Here is a 15,813-nt window from a genome sequence, read left to right on the forward strand (position 1 = left end):
TGTGCACAGATGTGAACAAATGTACAAATGGAAAGAGAATCTTCTTTGCAGAAATTTGCAAATAAAAGTAATTTTGTTTATTATTGCTCTTTAAAACCTTAGGGAATATACAGAAATTAGACGCCTATAAATCCCAAAGAAAATTAAGAAAAATAATATCTGTAATTGACTGCTATGTGGTTTTAATTGCTTCCGAGTGACTCAAGGGATAGGAATTTTCATTTGAAAAAATATCGAAATGGTAAAAATTCTGAATAAAATGTTTTTAAGGCTGCGTTGCTCGTCCCGGTGGATTTTATATTTCAGATTTCCCTATTTTATCTGCGAGAACAACAGAGGAACCTCAGCTAGCGATCCCAAAATATTCAACGTGTAGAACACCTTCCAAAATTAGATTTAATTCTGCGACCTCCTCTTACAAAGATATGAAATAAAGCGCGAACTGAGACTAGAAAATTGAAATATGCGAAGGCAAATTTCAGTGGAAATTTCGCAGATAAAAATATAGATCAACAAAAGTATTTAAAGAATAATGATTAAACCTAATGCATTTTGATTTGAAAATTTGCATCAAAACGAAATCAAATCAAATTTGTTAAATTCTATGTAAAAATGTTTTATATCTTTTGTTATTTTTGTTTTAGAAATAATATAAAAAATGTAACTTTATTTTGTATTAAGATCAAGTAAATCATCTTCTATAAAATAGCAAATAATTTGAATTTGAAGTATTCTATTGTGCATATCGTGCATATGACACGTCCTTTATTAATTCTCCTATTTAATTATTGCGTTGTAAGAAAAAACTCATTATTTTATCGTAAAATAAGGATTAAAAATTCCATTAATAACGAATAAATATCGAAATAGATACAGAAATTGTTTAACAAACAAAAGGATTAAAAATTCCGTTAATAACGAATAAATATCGAAATAGATACAGAAATTGTTCAACAAACTTCAATAATTAATAAAAATAAATCGAAGATATTTATTTCATGTTATGTCGGTAATTTAAAAAATTTTTAATTGGAATTTAAATTGAAAAGGAAAAATTGGAATTTTAAACTGTAAATATATTTAGTGTAGCAATTGTTGATAAAAGAACGAATGAAAACGTTATCCTTCCCAGCCTTTCATACCATACTTTCATTATTTTTGATATTATCCTCTTTCAAAGGGAGGAAACTAATGAAGATACAATTAAATAATAACCAATTAAACAGATATTGAATAAAATTTGTACAATATAATTAAATAACAAGAGACGTAATTACTCACGGATTGAGAACAAGACAGTCAATGGTTGTGATGCAAACAAAAAGGGTTGAACGTAATTGCGATGGCGTTTCCACATCGATCCGATTTCGCTAGGTTTCACGGGATAATTCACCGCTGAAATCGTAGGAATCAAATATCGGAGAGGAATTTCCCAGTCGATGAATAGACCAGAAAATACTCCGTTCCACGTTATTTCCTTCGATCGTAATTGTTTCAAATCTTTCATTGCAAATAATTACATATCAGCTACTGGCCCCTTGTGTTATTTCATGATATGAAAATAACTATTTAATAAATACTTTCTATAGAATATATACGTATCGTTTTAATATATTGTTGTTTCACTCTTATACTTGATAGTGAACGATAGTTTTTCATAAATGATATTAATTTTCAATACTTTAATTATCAACAATTCAGACATTATGATTGGGATTAGGGATACTAACATGAAACGGGCAACAAAACATGTGAGTTAATGTTTTCGTTTATGTAACACCGATAAGAAAGTTTTATCAAGATTATTAAAGTTTACCAACGTTATATATACTCACTGATAAGTACACAATATCCAGTCACTCGGAGTACCAAGAAGAGGAACGTTTCTCAAGTGGCACACTTCACAAATTCGATGATTACATATATGGAATTATGAATTTCCTACGTGACTTCATAACATTACGATCATTTCTATTTTTACATGATTTTGATCTAACGCGATATGGAAGAAGCATTCTAACGCTCTTGAAAAATTCAAAGATTTCAAAAGAGACTTGGGGATCTGTAAAATGAAAATTCGAAAGTTCCAAGAATAGAAAATCTGAAAATTTTGAAACTCGTAGATTTAAACAGTTCGAAGCACATTGAGCGTATCGAACTTGAGGCTGCTACGAGATGAAGAGGACGGTTACGTAGCCGGGATAATATCGGTTTACCCCGGCTGAATTGTTCGTACGATCTAATGTTGTTATTTACACTGGTAGCCAAAGAATTAGACGCGGTAACGCCAAGAGCGCCAGAAAGTTGATTATTGATTATTGAACTTATTGAACAACATCGATGCATGATTAATACCGATAGCCATAGGAAAATAGCTTTCAAACGAAAGTTATCGCCAAATAAAAATTAAAAAAGATTTGACATCGATACCCCATGAACTTTTTCATTGATTTTTAAGTGGAATATGATTGTAAACTTGATTAGGATTTCGGTAGCCGATCTCCACGTGTTTCCTCGTACAACGGCTCTTTCTTCATAAAAGATATAACTTAGAAAACACGAAGCTGGCACCCCGCTGGGGGTAGCCACCCACATGCTATATTTATTTCATTTTATTTTTTTTTTTTATTTACCAATGAGATATAACACTTTACTAAATGTTCTTCAGGACAAATTGTAAAAACCAAAATAAAAAATAAAACCGAATCCGTGCAGCTCTTAACATTTTATTCACAAAAACAAGAAAGAAAGAAGTAACAGGGATTATATAAATACGCGGTTCTTCGGGATTCTTGTTCCGCGATGGTTTCGAAGTTTCCAAGCCGAAGGTACGATCATCCAAATAAGGAAATTATTTGACACGAACGTAACAAGACCAGCGTGATTTGTCGAAGCAATCGCATAAAATTCACGCACGAAATCGATTTAAAGCGACGAAAGAGAGACATGCTGGATGTAAACAAGAAGAAATTGGACATTTTTATTCAGAAAGATGAAACTTTTATCATAACATTGCGCATGTATATGAATAATATACATAAATTTAAAATAACAATTCTTATATATCTCAATAATTTTTTAATCGTTTCTAAAATCCTACATTCTAAAATCTAAAAACCTTACATTTTGTAAGTGTTCTAATACTCGTATTGGAACATTGCAATCAAGAGCTATAACGAACGGGATATTGAACAGAAGAAGTTGTCGGCGAAAATATTCCGATCGAATGGCAATCAAAAGATTTAACGAACAGAGAATGATATCAGACGTGAAATTTCCGATCTACGAATGGGATATCGAACAGAGATTTCGACATGTTACCAAAAGGCATAATACGGTAATGTCTGATCGAGTGAATTTATCAAGCAACGAAAGTACAAAGATCAAAGGGATCGCCATCCTAACAGTTTAACAAATTTTTATTTCTTTATTTATCATCTATCCATTAAAGATCGAAACACATATCGAAAAGTAAAAAATACTATACACCATTTACTGAACAAATTCTCCATTTTATCCAGAAAGATATAGCGACAAACTTCGTATTAATTACAAGAGAAAAAACATGCATATCACATCGTTTCATTCACATCCGCGACATGCATTCTCGGAATGACCCCATCAATTTACGGTAATTCAAACCGTTCCATGAATCCAGAGCTTAGATAGCAGCTTCCATTTCATGATACGGATTAAAATAAGAATCTCGGGTGTAGCTCTCATAGATAATTGTTTTCGATGCGACCAAACGAACGAACCTTGATTTCAGATGTCATTGAAACGCTCGAACACAAGTCTTTATTTAATGTTACTTTACTTTATTTAATGTTACGAGTCAACTAATTCTACTTCTTCTTCTTTTTAAATTTCCCATATTTTCCAAATCCGAAATTATAGGTACATGATTATATCATATAACTATAATAGAGTGGTATCGATACAAAGTGCGAAAGACCGTTTCACAGATAATCAACCATCGATAATATTCTCGTTAAGTCGTTAAATAAATAAAAAACTAAAGAATGGCGCAGTATTTTAGAAGTTACAGTCATAAAACCGCTACATCCCGCTAATCCACAATACAGTGTGAAAGAGGGATTGATTTATGGCATCTTCGACTGTCTTCGCTTTCGCTTTCTAACACCCAAAGTTACAAAGGCCAGGTAATCGCTCCGAACAGTTACAGTTTCACTTTTCAAAGAGAACACTCCCTCATCAGGCCTTTATCGAAGCGGAAGTGACCCTAGTTTGTGGTTTAATACGCTCATCCTTCCTAATACAGGATTCAGAACTGCTACCATAACTAGTATATGGATCATCCCTAGAATACCATGTATAAGAAGACAATTTTTTATTTTTTAAGCAAGAAAGTATACCCAAGCCAAGAGTAGTTCTATGAATTGATTTGTTGTTGTTGATAGTTCTTGAATTGATTCGCTAAAATAATATTTATTAGCAACGATGTCTATTATATTTTTTCAAAGAAGTTGACACTCAATGTCAAATACAGAGAACTGTTTTTCACGGGTAATTGATCACCGATAATGTTTACTGTTAAAGTGCAAACGTACTATGTAGAATGTGTTTGATATAACTTGGTTATCGTGTGCTCGCGTTTTCGTTGAAGGATGGAGTTAATCGCATAACGTAAGTACTTTGATACATTGTAACGCTATCACGCATATTCGCAATTGACAAATATAGTCGCATACTCCACAGTCTGCTATGAACATTATTAAGTTTAAATGGTTTGCTCCAAATGTTTCAATGGTAGGTTCTCTTTGAAATTTTCTCTCGTGATAGGGTGTACCGTCATTTTGTAAAGTAACATTGAAACGAATGGCAAGTAATATAGCGTTAATTAATAAAGTATTATTAGCAGACTTTATAGAAAGTGGATTTATTATGTATTTTATTATGAATTTTATATAGAACGATTTTTACTGTAATGTAACTTTTAAATAAAAATAATAAATAAAACCTTTTAACGTAACTGCCATAAATTTCTAAATATTTTTATTTGTATCTTTCTTTGATTACTATTTTTTCTTTTATATCATGATAAATAACGATGAAAAATAGAATATTCTACTTAATCTCTTTCTGGCTTCCTAAGCTATTGTTGACTAAACATTCCATGATAGATATCAAGTTTAATGTTCGTCGTTAATCACGACAGTTTTCTATCGTGATACATTTGATGCATTGTCCGTTTTATAGGAGCTATAATAAGAGAGATTTCCCTGCACAGATTGATAAATAAGCAATCGACTCGATTTGATTTCGTACTTTCATATTCATTCATCGATCGTTTCATTTCATATTCGTATTTAAAGACACTCGTGATACAGCAAATTAAATATTGTGTTAATTTATTTTGTGCAAGGCAACAAGCATTTAAGCACTTTAAAAAAATTATAAGATATATAAGCATACGTATGCAAATTATTCACAAAGATTTCTGTAGGATGAGTCACACGTATAAAACAAATAATTCTTGTTTTTCGAATAATTGATATGTATATACGTACATATATGTATACATACATTTATATCGCAAATACGTATTTCGCAATTGTACTTTTTCCTTGAAAACATATTTGAACGATTCATATCACTACACAACAAACATTATGAAAAACGATCTATGGAACATTTCTTTGTATATCTTCTTCAACGTGATTTTTTATCTGTAAAATAATAACCCAATTTTTTACCGTTTTTATAAAGCTCGAAAATTACGGAAATTTAATTTTGGGCATACTATTTTTAATTGTTCAACTTGAATTATCATCTATAAAAAATTTTCTAATAATAGTAATACCGTTGACAATATTATTTGTAACATATAAATATATAAAAACTGTAGAAAGTAAAAATTGAAATCTGTATACAGATTGTATGCCACGTTTGAAGCTATAATTCGTTTCAAAAGATGTTCAAATCAAACTATTTCAGGAGGGCGGATTTTATGATGGTCATGAATCGTCTCTAGATTGACGTGGTTCCGAGATTTCCAGATGAGCTTTGTTTTCGTATACAGAACATATATAATATATTTGATGATTCAAGTTGATGTTCCAAGGTCGTTCAAAATCATTTATCGCCATTCAAAGCTTCGTTCTTGAACATCTTCAAGGTTTAATTTAAAGGAGTGTTGCGTCGATTCGGTTACAAACAGAAATCGAAATCACACCAGTGACGTGATTTGTCGTTATTCTTGTTTCTTTCTCTTTATTCTTATGGAGAATCCGTTACTAGAGAAATATCCACAATTTGTACAATTTTTACAATCGCTTCGAAGGAGTCAATGTTATTGCAAATAGTATTACGTGTGCTTGCCTTTAGTAACGATTTAATTTACGATAGATCATTATATCGTACGTCCAACAAAATTGTCGATAAAATATCAGCATACTACCTGCCTCGAGTACTCTTTCTTAAGAAAATAATATTTAAACAGTCTATAAACTTTGCAACCGTTCTATTGTAGGACATCTAGAATTGTTAGTTTAGTCGACACGCTGTTTATCTTTAGTCAATATGCCTAATAATCTCTTCGTAATAAGTAGTTTCCAAGGTTTTGTTTGTAAGTATGCTCAATTTTTGCTTCAAAGCGTAAGCTCTTACGAATACAGGTATATATTACTAATGTAATCAACAGTAGCTAATCACTATTCTTAGTAATTCGACAACGATATGTATTATCTCTCAATAATAAGAATTGTACTGAAATATGCTATTAAGATTATATATATAATATAACAGTATACATAATATAATAATAATAATAATAATGACAATCGCTTATCGCAATGATATAACATTAACGAATAACGATAAACAAGCGATATTTTTTTATTCAGGTAACATCAACTTCTTGCTTGATCTCTTTTTGGTAACAAACATCATTTAATTTAAGTAAAAAGTAAAGTAACACACGTGTCATTTTATTAAGATAAAAACAAATATTAAAGCAATAGACATACGTGTTTTACAGGAGCTCTAAAAAATGTTTATAATTTTAAAAAAAAGTTTGTTTATGTTTATCATGCTACTGTGAATACTACTGTCCTTATAACATAGTTATTATAATAATATAATAAAATTCATATGATGTATAAGATTTCCGTTCGTCGCCAAAAAATCTAGCTTCTATCCTATGATTATGCAACAATCTATACACTTGTACACATGTTAGTACATAGTAAATCTTATTAATGAAAATGATAAGTGATCGCGATTTGATACGTATAAGTGGAGACACGTTGTAGAACCATTCTAACCTAAATCAATAGGAGTCAGTCTTATGTAATACGTTCATCCAATATAAAGAAAGAAAGACAGTCTCTAAAATGATACAGTATGTAAATATCACGCTCTGTCGTGATAAGTATCGTGCCACTATTACCTAAGTAATATTAAAGATATACATAAGCAGGAAAATAATCTCAAATATAGCTTAAGTTTATATAAGTTCTTCTCTTTTCATAATTATAAATTATGAAACTATAAATTCTTTTACATTAGCAAATCAATATCCACGATTCAAGCGACCAAGTTTTCAAATTTCCAAATTTTTTAGATTCATAAAGACCTTTAAACCTTCTAATTTAAATCTAATTTAACTCTTTTCTCTGTGATATCAATTAAGGATTTAAAAAATGTGTGAATTTTGCTGCAACACGAACAAAAGAAATCATAGATATATGTAGACTCTTTGTAAAGAAAGATTGCCAAAATGATCTAAAACGCGTGTTGTGATACTTCTTAAGGTAGCTCGGTATACATGGAAGAGTTATTGGAAAATTTAAGGAAGAAGGAAATGTCGATCGGATAATTCCATCCACGTGTCCGATTGATTTCTCTAGATTACTAATGAGGTGCACTCTACTGGTAATGACTTCTTTGCATGAGAATCGTAATTCGCGATTCTTTTTGCACAAAGGTATCCCGTTGTAAATGCGTTGTAAACTTCGGACGAACTAGTCGGCCTTGAGACTACTTATCACTGTGTCATTACAGTCGAATCGAATGAGGAACATTGGTCCCCTTTCTCTCTTTCATTCACTTGCATTCGGGTGTATCTGTATCTATAGGGTGTCGTAAGTAAGGTTCTTAAACATGAAATTATGAAATTATTAACAAATCAAGCATCCTGGAAATAAAATAAAGTCATCTAAATACGAAGAAGTAACAAGAAGATTACACTTTATAAATGTACTAGTAGCTCCTCTTATTTCATTTCAAATTGCTAAAATAATATTTTCTCGCTCTAAGTGCTAATTTGTTAACTAACTAATAACAAACTAATTGCTTATTAATTAACAGCGCTAAGGTAACTGTACCAAATTAGCATAAAAATACGAATTAGTAGTAGATAAAATGCATATAAATACGATTTAAATATTCATATATTTAACGATACGCAATAAATAAGAAAAAAATGTACTTTCTGAGGAAATTTCTAATTTTTTTTTTTATTTTTATTTTGGTTTTTTACAATTTTTCCTGAAGGACATTTGGTAAAGTGTTATATCTTATTGGTGAGAAAAAAAAAATAAAATAAAAATAAATATAGCATGTGGGTGGCTACCCCTAGCGGGGTGCCAGCTTCATTTTTTCTGAGTTATATCTTTTATGAAAAATATATATAGATATATAATAAAAAATATATAATAAAATGTTATAACATGGAATTATGTTATAATTATATGATATTATACAATTTTTATACAATTTCCTATAAAATTAATATTTCATTTATGGTTATAAAATTTGTATGCAATTTCCTATAAAATTTGTATTTAATGCTCCAGAATTTTATATGTCTATTGAATTTTATTAACTATATGAATTAATAGAGATTAAGTATTCTAAAAATAAAATCGAATCAAGTGTACAAGATGAACTTGATCAGATAATAACTTGATAACTTGATCCACCTACAATACATGAAATACAAATACAATACCTTTTTAATACATAAAATACCAACTACAAAACCAAAATCATCATTTCATAAGATGATTATTCCAAAAAGCAACATAAATACTCAAACAGTTGCACTCGCGAATATACCTTGCGAAAGTGTTCGAACACTTGTATAAATCTTTTATGAATATATTACGTGTGTGATACGAAACATTTCGAAATTTTATTAATACTGTAATTACTACGATAGGTCCCGACTATCGTGATTACATCGACAAAGTTTATTTATCGGTTGAAAATGCTTATTTTAAAAGATATTTCAATTTTAATTTCACCAAATTGAGCGCATAAAACACGAGGAATAGACATGAAAGTACTACGTTGTCTTTCCTTATACGATACTTTCCTTTCACAGTATATAATTTTACAATAGGACAAGCACAAATATCTTTCGAATTAATCGATTTTCACTATAAGTGCCCTAATAATTTTGTATAGAAAATATAAAAGATCTATCGATCGATGTATAAAAAAAAATTGGTAGTTTTGTTTTTAAAAATTGAGGTAATTTTTAAACATTCAAAATTCCTCACTGCTTCCGGCATGGGCACCCATATTGGATCATACATCGTTCGAAACTATCGTTTAGCTTTGCCGAATATCTTCTACCGTTTCAGAGCTACAACTTGCCCCCAGTTGCGTGAGACACCTCGTATACACCAAAGTTTTCTACGATGCGTTCAAATACTTTTGTGAACCACTGTAGAATAAAATTCGCATTACGTCCAATAAAAGAAAGATTATTCGGGCGACACAGGGAACGCGCATGCGCACGCGCCTCTATGCATCCGTCGCATTTATGTCAGCCGCATAGCGATACAAGCGTGCGGCTAACACGCGACCCGATCAGTATGTAGTATGTGCAACGCGACCGTAGACGCGATGTTTATGGAAAGATTTCGAAACAGTGCTCTATCGTCTGGCAACCGTCTGAAGCGAGTCTACGACAGACGAGTGCCTCACCCTCGAGGCGAGACACACTTCGCTTTGACTCAGCATTTCACCGCTAAAATGCGTCTAATATGGCGACGTAAACTTACAGCGCAATGTGGAAGATGAACGAATTGTTATGACAATAAATGAATTTGTTATGTAACTTTGTATATTGAAAAATTGGTGGTATCTTACGAGAAAATTAGTTGTATTATGAATATTTTTCACTATTTTTTATAATAGCTTGTACGATATTAATTAATTAATAATTGTATCGTATGATAATTATATTATAGTTGTATAAGTGCGTATTACGACTCCATTGTAGTTGATTTAATTTTACAAGTGTATAATACAAGTTGCTACTATACATTTATAGTTATTATCGAAATTATTAGTTAAAATTAATAAGTTAAAGTTTTTAACTTATTTACTGTTTTAAGTTAGAAAAGAATGTCTGTAAAATTTTATGAAAAAATCCTGGATGTTAATAAAACGAACGAAGAGGATAGCGTTAATAAAAGCGACAAATGTCGAGTAATTTTCAGATTAATTGATCAAACAAATCGCTATATCTGCCAAACTATTAATGGTACCGACGATGATTCTTTCTAACCCTTTGCAATCCGAACTATATATTTAACATTTCGTTTCAACGGATTCACGCGCAATTCAGCTGTCTCCAGCTTTCGTTTATTTATATCTCCATATCGAGGTGCATAAGATACACGATTAATAATTTAATTATTTTATCATGTAAAATGTAAAATTCAATTTTTACTTAATGATTTAAATTTTTTTGTGACAATATAAATTAGTACTATTATTGTATTTTATTTTTCGGTCCAACAGCGTTAAAAAAGAAACTTTATTAGTTTAGCTTACAGAATTAAAATTAAATTAAATTAAACACGATAGAAATTAGTATATTCTGTTTCTAATTTACTGGCTTAATAGCGAACGTAATGCGCTGAATAACTATTAGAGTCATCAGTCACAATGTATTCGCGTAAGTGTTTTGGATAAGAACCGAACTTGTACACCTTTTAGATTGAATAGTAGCGGGGTACTTGTTGTATTTGAATGAAAAAGTAATGAAAAATGTAAACGAGTACGGTATATGTATGCATTTCCGTTGTTTGTATACGATGTTTGTGCTGATAGAATGTTAGAAAAAAAATATCTATGCTGATAAAATACTAGAATATGTCTATTGAATGTTACGATATGTATGTCTGTTCCACTCGGACAGTCCGAGCTGCCTCGTTTGTACAGGACACGCGTTGATCGCTTGTTGTCAAAAATTAGTTTTCTGATCAACGGCGACCTGAGTATCACAATCATCCTTCCGAGCGTCCTTAACGCACCTCCTCCTGGTAAGGGTGCAGTGGTAGCAGAATTAATGTGAAGTGTTCGGTTTTCCGGAAAGGTTGTGATACTTCTCCAAGTTTGAAACCATGGCAACTTGTATCGTTACAATGTGGTTTACAAAGTACCTTTTAGAGGTACCGACTTCATAACGCGTCGTTGGCTAGTGAATGCAAAATAAACTAAAATTGTAAATGCTCCCTAATAAGCTTTAAGATTTCAACTGAAAAGTAGCCCTCTCTACGATCGTGCTATGAGCTTCACAGATGAATACCTCAACACCTGGTTCCTTGAGTGATCTGAACGTAACATCTGCTTCTTCTTCTTTTATTCTTTAAATTAGTTGCATTCTTATTTTATTCTTATTTAAATTCAAAATCTAATTAATTTTTTAATCAAATATTTTTATCATACCCATACGATACTAATAAGAAACATTTTATTTGTTTCGGATAAAAATTCATAAAAATTAATTCTGGCATTATTTAAAATGTTTTTACGCTTTAAATTTCGAACAGTGTTATAATAGGTAATTTAATTATTAAATCAATTAAAATATGTATATACATATAAAAGAATCAATTAATTTCAAAGTAAAAATATCCTTTCAAAATATTATATTTACTTCCAACGTCTACTAAGAGTGATTAAGCGTCGCCATTTTGATAAAATTTCTTGAACAACGTTCAATGAAATCTGAAACAAAGATAGGAATCAGAAGACGCAGTGTTTCTAGATTACAGTACCATACTAAACTCCACTTGATCCCGCGCCTTTAATTTTCGATGATATCAAAGACACGTGTGATTTAATGCCATGAAACTACACCTTCCCTGTATGCGAATAATAATCCTTTCTATTCAGTTTTCTTCGGAGCGTGTTATATTGAAACATTAAGAGCATTTTTAGAAATTACTAGCTTCTATTTCCAACGACTTCTAACTTATAAGAATTATCAATAGGTCCTAAATATTATGATATTGCAACAAATACAATAAATCTTTTTAAATATTTCGTTTTTATCAGTTTTATTAATTAATCCGTATAAAACAAATACATATTACAACAAAAATAACAATTACATATAAAAGAAAAAAAAACATTATTATGTCATACAAACATAAATGCAGCATTAGTGCTATCTGTAAGAAAATATATGACAAGCGGAACATTTATCGTAAAGAAGTAAATCTTATACATTATTATACGAAAAATTAATTTCTTCAAAATATGAATCATTTCTCGTGTCTCAAATAAGCCGAATGGCATGAATAATGAGTACCGAATCAATCAGTACCGAATAATCACGTAATTTATCAAACTTGTACCTTACTGAATAATCATCGAAATACAGATAAGATCTATAGCCTGAACAAAAATTCTAATAAAGAAATGTGGACAGGTTGTCGCAATCTCAACGATGAAACTGATTTCTTTTTAACTCTTTCAATCTTCAAAGATTTGATAAAAGTTTGATCACGAAAGAAAATAATTGCAGATCACGATCGAGAATTTCAAGGGATTTAAATCACTTTCAAGAATTTACGTCTATATTTGTGGATTTCCCAGAATTAAATCAGAAGATTAAAAATGTCTACGAGACAGATAGGATGTGATTATAGAACTTATACAGCTTTTATCTAACCGATAAATATATAGTACATATATCGACCAAGAATTTCAAGTGTCCGTGTAATTAGTCGACGATAACTATGTTAATTTAGAGATACAGGGAACGTTTCCATTATAATCAATGATAAAGACATCTAAATGTCCGTAGAAACTTTTTTTAAATTATAGGCAAGAAATATCCACGTTTTAATTTAAAAAAAAAACAGCCCAAGGATTTTAGAATTTCTTTTACTTCTGTTGTTTCTTACGAAAATGAGTTTTACTTCTCTATCAAGCTTGAAGAAAAGAAACGATGTAAGAACAATTGTCTAATAAACTTTTAATTTGAAGAAATGATAAGTAAAGTATGAACTGCAATAGGAAAATATTTAATAAATTTAAAAATATTCGTATTTAAAAAGACTATATTATTCCCTATACATGTATCTCTCGTTTGTGAAAAAATACGCTAATATTATTTTTTCACTGAATCTCTTAATCTTATGATAAAATTATTTCGATATATGAAACCATTAAAATTAGTATTGGTCATTTATTATTTATGTATTCCCACGAAATAACAGAAATAGAAACTTTTTTAACTCTGAAATATATAGGTATTATTTTTTAGATAAGATATTTATTTGAAATGTGTGTAATATCTATTATTATATCGCGTAATTCTATTTATTAATATATTTAATTTTAATCTATAGTTTCATTTATTATTATATATTTATAAATAATATTATTATAATATTTGAGAACTGAATACGATGAGAATAAATGGTTCACGAAGTATTACACAGCAAAATGCAATTCTTGGCACCGTCTGCCAACAGTCTAAAACGAAGACACTACGGAGTCATGTCGCAATTTAAAAATCAATAATAATCAATACGGTGTAGCAAGGTTTATACATTCAGGATCGGATGTGAATCGCCAACTACGTATGTATATACACCTTCTATTTAAGTACTCGACGAAAGCTACGTTATTACATAATTAAATGTGAACAAGTTAATTTTCCTTGTTCGCTGCAGTCATACGCATATCTAATGAATGCAACAATGAATGATGTTAGGAATAAAACCAAGACGGTGGAAACCTCTGTGCTCGCGAGTTAACGATGGGAACAAATTCAATATATGCAAGTATATTTATAAATCTTAATCAAAACCAATACCTAAGATACGCTTCATAAGGTTCTAATACTACTCGTAAGTGGTTACAAAAAGTATTGGCAGGCCGTTGTATTTATTATATCATCTATGTACAATGTACTAATGTATTAATTAATTAGCCCAAATTATATTAAATTTCATATGACTACAAAAATTTGATACTATGAAAGTGAGATACATACAGACTAATATAGAGACTAATAAAAAAAACACTTCGTTGAAAAATAAAGATATGTGCAAATAAATACCTTTTATATAAGCTTATAACCACTATAACGGTTCGTTCGTTGCACTTGTCAAATATACGATCTTCATAAACTATCTTTAAACTTTGGAACGAATACTCGCGAATTTTGGAAATCTATTTAAAATTTCTTCCATATATTCAAACGGATGGAACTTTTAAATCTTCCGATTTGCGAATTTTACTTTGTCATATAGTTTTAGATAATTTAAAATAATGAGAAGAATGATGGTAAGAATATATATACGCGTACGTACAAAAAAAATTGTAATTACGAGGAGTTAGATATCTACAAATCCTTTAAGTAAAATAATTGCAGATAAATGCATTTTGTACATATTGTTAAATTACTATATATCATAATTTTAAGTAATTGACGTAGAAAAACACTTGATTTGATTAAAAGGATAATATTTACAAGTAACAATAAAATATTCTATATATTATAATTATATAAATTATAATAATATTGTTCCAAAAATACCTACTTAGAGTATATTTTACCTAATTTCACTTCCTATGATGATAGAATTATTTTCCATAATTATTATTGATCTACCGAATCTTTAATTATAAAAAGGAACCATAAATTAAAAAATTATTCTTGTATATTTCATTCGAAACTTTATATAAACAGAACAAATTAAATAATAAATTAGATTAAATTTAATTAAACGCTATAGCATTACTGTAGTATCAAAAATATTATATACATATCAATAAAATATTGATACGAATGAAGCTTAACAAATTTAACACTACAAATTATTTCACTTAACTACATAAATTAATTAAACAGTAACATTAAAAATTAAACAGTACTTCCGTAAAAATTAAATAGTACAATAATAACACCCCGAGCTAGCCAATGAAATCGTACTGAATTTTTACGATCCTCTGGTCATTCCTTCCTTCCTAGTTACGTAATTGGCCATCACTATAAGTTTGCGACAAAATTGCTAGGTCGATTCAATATACTATTAAGTATTACTAAAATCAATAACGCGCCATGCCACGTCGTTGTATAAATCGGCTACAAATCCCGACGTTATCGATAAAAGGTTGCTGGTTCATATTTAATACATAAAATCTTCAAAAATCTCTACCTTCCTTCAATATTCAAAAAACTTCGCACAGAAAAATCGACAATTAATTAATTTTGCGATTCTCTAAGGCTATTGCGTAACAAACGACTTCCTTTCGGAGTTACAGAACAGTGCATAAATCTTATTTCTATGATTTTTTCACGACAAATTCCTTATTCTTAGTCTGTGAGTAAAATTCTATTAAACGGAACTTTATAAAATTCTGTTAAAGAACAAATATTATTGTATATTATGTGTATGTGTGTATATATATAGAACACCAATTATTTACCTGAAAGATCCAACTAACGTAATTAACGTCGTACAACCGACTTTGATATGAGAAAAAATTCTCCGTTTTATTAGAATTTTATGTATGAACGAATCGCTGTTT

The 15,813-nt window shown here is 29.9% G+C and overlaps 1 protein-coding gene across 1 annotated transcript in view; it reads right to left on the bottom strand.

The window, feature by feature from the left end:
- The window catches only part of LOC132909848 (proline dehydrogenase 1, mitochondrial), a 39,510-nt gene that overhangs the window by 22,436 nt on the left and 1,261 nt on the right, over nt 1–15,813 (bottom strand). The window lies entirely within an intron of this gene.

Source organism: Bombus pascuorum, chromosome 8 (assembly GCF_905332965.1).
Source record: "Bombus pascuorum chromosome 8, iyBomPasc1.1, whole genome shotgun sequence".
Classification (NCBI taxonomy): domain Eukaryota; kingdom Metazoa; phylum Arthropoda; class Insecta; order Hymenoptera; family Apidae; genus Bombus; species Bombus pascuorum.